Below are 5468 nucleotides of genomic sequence, written 5' to 3'. Positions count from 1 at the left end.
TAATTCAATAAATACTAAGTAAATTCCCATTTAAAAAGAAGACAGACTTCATCTGTGAAATCAGGACAGCTCTATGTCCCTCGGAAATTGTTTCACTAGGTACCATGTTCTAAGAACACATTTTATGTATTTAATAAATGTAGGAGATAAGAATCATTAAAACCTGCATTCACTGCAAGAAAACCATGAGCCCATTATTTGTTTTCAGTACCTCCTGCCAGAGTCATACCCAGAGAAATAAACATGACTCAAAGAGCAAGACACCAGCAACAATTAAAATAACTTAATGCAACTCAGCTCCTGCAACAGAAAGGTTTGGAAATAACTAGAACCTGAACAGCCAGAGCATCTGTAAGCTGAATAAAATGTTGTTTGTGGACATCATGTAATAGGTTTTCTCCCTGTCAGGGGAAAACACAGAAGAAATAAATGCAAGTAAATTTATTCAGAGATGATGAATGAAGTGTCTGTCTCAGCTGAGGATAGCTAAAAGCCAGAGAGTACCAAGGGGGAAAAACAAAACCCAAACTGAAAACTAGGGAAGACTTGGTCCAAGAAAGAAGGGTTATGGAAAAAGTAACCCTTTATTTGGTCTGTAGGCAACAGGGGAGTCATTTGGCTTCTTTAAACTTGATGAGATTTAATGTTATTCTCATGAAAAACACATGGAATAAAAGCAAGAGAAAATTATATTAGTTTGTTTAGCACTCAGGGTTAAAGAAATCTGTTTCTTTCAGCTCTCCTATTAAATATCCACCAACAAAGAATGGTAATGAAAACACCTACACAGTAAAACTTACTCAGATGAGAAACTAACTATGCAATTAACTATTCTGCTTTACTGAATCTGGGCAGCAGGGAGGAATAAAGAAAACCACAAAACCATACCATGCACAAATTATATGACACCACAAACATTAGCAAATTAAGGATTCTATGGAAATGAAAAACCTGTATTAGAGTATTAAAACAGAGAACATAACATTAAGTACTGGCAAGAAAGCATTAGACACTTTTTTGAAATAGCATTTTATGCACAGCTTCTGAACTCGTAATGCAATTGGTGGAAACTTAAAAATATATATTAGAAAACCACAATTTTTTTCTTAATAAAGAACCAGAATCAACCAAATCAACAAAAACAAAGAAAAATAACCCCCCAACCAGCCACTGACAGAACTGTGAACTATTACTATGTTAACCAGTTCATTTTGGTTGTCTACTTAAACATTTCAAATAAAATAGAAACTAGCTTTAATGATTGTTTCTATGATATTTTCTTTAATTGTCACAGCATGGCCAGAAAATGCAGTACTTTATGAAAGCTTCCTACTTCCACTTGTAGGAGACGTTTCCTTCCATCTTCATGTAACAACTAGAAGTGCTACGACCATAAGACTCTCAGAAGATTCAACCAAAGACAAAACCACACAAAATCCCTGGAAAGTTGCAAAGCATATGCAATTTGCAGTCTGACAAAATTCAGAGAATGTTTTCTACTTACATTTTCATGTATTACTAGTTCATCAACCCTTGGTTTTGAACTAAAAGATGTTTTTACCAGCTACAGCTTTTATCTACAACAGCATTTTTAGCAGGATTTTAAGAATCTTCAAGAAAACATATGAGCAGGTGAAATAGCTCTTGAGTTTTACATTGCAGAAAGCATTTTGTAGCTCAAAACCAAAATTCTCAGATTTCACTTCCCAAGTCCGCTGGTTACAGTCAGCATTGACCATTGCAGAAAAGCAGCTTTTCACTAGCTTCAATTCCACAGCCAGCAGAAAATGCAGAGTGATTTTGTAGTAGAGAGAAAAGTTCTTTCACTTACTACCTAGTAGTGTAATTTTGCTAAACTTCTGCAGCTGAAGGAGCAGACTATAGTCTGATTTTTTTAAGCAAAGTCCTTGTTTGTGGAATTTTGCTGTTCCTATATAACCAGCAGTTTTGTACAGACTAAAGAGTGACAAATAGTGACAAAGATCAGACTTATTCCTTATCAAGTTATAAAACACAGGGGTCATGGTAAGACTTAAAGCCAACCTCTACCACCTCAATTAATGTAGATAACCCTCCTGGGCCTCCTGGGCAATCTTCCTACATGCTGGCAGAAACTACCTCCTGATGACTCTGTGACAGTTTGCATGTATCACACCATATCTGGTTCTTCCTCAGCCTGAAATACATCATTTCAGGCATCTAGAAAATAAATAAGCCACAAAAGCAGGAATTAAACTGCTAGACTTAAAAATCCAAAGCTGGACCTTGATTAGGTTCCCTGGAAGAGATGTGGTCTGAAGAGGGTGAACTCATGGTGGCCAAAATGCAGTTTTTTAAGTATATAAACTGTGGAGAATTAAGAACATAGTTAACCATATATACTTTTACTTGATGAGCTTCAAAAATTAGTCTCTTCTATATAAAACCATAAAACCATTACAGCCTCTAGCAGAGATGTGTTTTACTTTATTTGTCAACCTACTAAAATATTTTTTAATGACTCATGAAAAGTTACACAGCAGTACTACTACCATGTCATGTGAGCAACTACCACAACTGCATTTTGACATCAGCTTTATAAAAGAGAATTGTACTGCTACTCCTCTAAGTCTGAATACTGTAGAGAAGCAAATATATGTATAGTAGAATATCTACTGTCAGAGTTTTCAGAACACCAATAAGAAAATGTTATGTTGCATAGATTGAGCTACATTTTCCTAAGCAGATTACAAAGTCTGCTTCTCTTCAAAACAATTCTAAGGGAGATAAATGAAGGTTATGATTACTATGATTTTTTATGTATATCATATATCCAAGACTGCCTCTCTAACAGAACACTTACTGTGTTACAGGCTGCTAAGTCTTTCACAAATTGCAAAGGATTTCTGCATTAAGATGTAGCCCTGAGAACTAATAAACTAGTTTTTCATAACACCATTCTTTTTATTATTGCAATTTACACCAAAATCTCATAATGAACACAAAATGTTTTCTGTCACATCCACATCATTCTAAATTACTCTGAAGTCACATAGAGGAAAAGAAAAAATTAAATCTGAAAAGTGTCACCTGGGAATGCTAAAGATTTTGAATATGCAGTATTCCTCTGTTAAAACACATACCAGTAGTTTACTAGCACACAAAGGGATAAATTCATAAAGCATACTATTTCACTTAGGACAAAAAAAAAATCCAGTGCCATGGAGTAGCTTGTGGGAGCTCCATAATTAAACAAAACAGCAGAGGAAGCTTTTCTTTGGGGAATTATATTTGATTAAAAACTTGAGTCAGTTTCTTCTTGAAAATTTCTGAATATATGCTGAATACTTTAGTACAGGCCACTCATTTAGAATAGATATGAGGAAGAAGTTCTTCTCAGTGAGGATGGTGAGACTGTGGCACAAGTTGCCCAGAGTAGCTGTGGCTGCTACATCTGTGGAAGTGTCCAAGATCAGGGTGGACAGTTCTTGGAGCAGCAGCCTGGGATAGTGGAAGATGCCCCTGCCCATGGCAGGGGGTGCAGCAAGACAACATTTGGAGGTCCCATGACATTTGAAGGTGATAGAGACCACTCAAGAATAAATCTAACCGTGATCATAAGGTGCACTAACTTAAAACAGGCAAATCCTGGAGCAAGTAACAGCTCTGCAGTGAAACTACAGAAACTCACCGGACAGTCTGCCGCTGAAGCCGGGAGCTGTCCCAATGGTTCTCCTCTGCCAGCATGGTGAGCTGGGATGGACTGTCAGAAGGCAGCAGCTCCTGGCACTGCAGGAATTCCAGTTCTGGGATGAACGCAGAGCCCAAGGCAGGTGTGCAGGAATTTCACAGCTGCCATGGATGCACACAGTGATGCCACAATGCCTCAAACCCAGCGCAGAGCTTTGCTGGGTCTCCTGCCCACTCTCTCCAGCCTCCCAGACATGTTTTAAGGCTTAAAGTCTCTTGACAGTAAAATATAAATGTAGGAAATTAAAAGGACCAACTGACAAGAAAGCCAGACTGGGATGTGTGTGTCCTCAGAGCAGTGCACTTTTTGCCCAGGTTATAGAGAGGAACAAACAGCTGGAAGGTTTTGAACGTCTGTGGACAGAATTCAAAGCAGAGGCTCTCTGGACCACAGGAGCATATTTCCCTCGATGAGGAGGGAGTTAGGGTTAGGGAAAGGTTCTTGTGAAACCTTGCAAGCCAAGAGATTTCAAGCCCCAGGTATGAGCACGTATGTCAAACAACTCAATAAAACCCAGCCTGCAGTATCCTGGAAAAGCATTTTCTCCTTCTCTGAGCACTGCTGTACTTTCTGTAGCTCAGTTTTTAAAGTTCCTGTTAAATTCTCTCTGTCTGCACACTTAGCAAGCAGATGATTTAACTCTTTGTTGGCACAAGCCACAGTATCCTGAGCTTCTTTCAGGTTTTGTCTTACAGCACACATCCATCAGGATACCTGGGATATATCCTTCAAGACTGAAGGTTTTAATTGAAAGAGATAAATACTCCATAACATTTCACACTCTCTGGGATAAGTCTCAAAACTTCATTTCTTGTCTGTGATCTGATCTCTCTAAATGGCTTTCAGCTGTGGTTTGGCTAATTCTGCATCATGTTGTTATTTTAAATATATTATAACAAACTGAATAAGGGTGGATGGAGGATGTGTTGGGTGTTGGGTTTTTTTCATTATTATTTCCAAGAGATTTTAATGCACAAGGTTGTGATTTTGAAACAAATAAAATAATAAAGTAGATAGTAAGAAAACAAACTAACTCCATGGACAAACCACAGAAAAGTGAGGTTTAAGTTTGGATATCTGAAATAAAGATTGAGTTATAAAATGCAGCCTTTCTCACAGTTGTCTTCTCTTTCCTTTTGTGAAGTTGTCAGGTCCCATCCAGATGCTCTCTATGTGTCTTCTTTTAGAGTTTCATGTAAGAGTTGGCTTTTGTCTGCTTCTTCACTGGAGTGTAATTCTAGTTTTTTGTTTGATGCCTGTAGCTGTTGCTCCTGTTCATTCAAAAGTGATTGTGCCTGATGTTTCCAATGTAACGCATTACTTAATCCTCCTACATTGTCAAGGCTCTCATAGGTGATGAATTTTTGCTGAGACATATTTAATTGCTCTTGCAGGCTCTGGACTTTGTCAGCTTCTTTTTTTTATCTCACTGAAATTCCACTTGAATTCTGCAAGTTGTAGGTGCAGTGAGTGGTATTTCACTCATGTTCTGCATGAAACCTTCCTGCAAATTCAAATATTGGCTTCTGCAAGGATGCTTTGTTTTTCATGGTGGACATTCTGTCAATCCACACTCCAGATGAGGAGCCTTTCTCCAGATCAGTGGTGCACTTGCTGTGGGCTAGTGGCACTGTCTTTGTTATTACATTCAGCTTGTCCATAATTTCTGAAGAGGAGTTTCTGGGTGCACCTACTTGGAAGTGTCCACAAAGCCAGGACATTGGTTTGTTAACAACAT

Source organism: Pseudopodoces humilis, chromosome 4, assembly GCF_049639895.1.
Source record: "Pseudopodoces humilis isolate 2021_Gansu_Grassland_sample_001 chromosome 4, ASM4963989v1, whole genome shotgun sequence".
Classification (NCBI taxonomy): domain Eukaryota; kingdom Metazoa; phylum Chordata; class Aves; order Passeriformes; family Paridae; genus Pseudopodoces; species Pseudopodoces humilis.
This window is presented reverse-complemented; position numbering follows the sequence as displayed.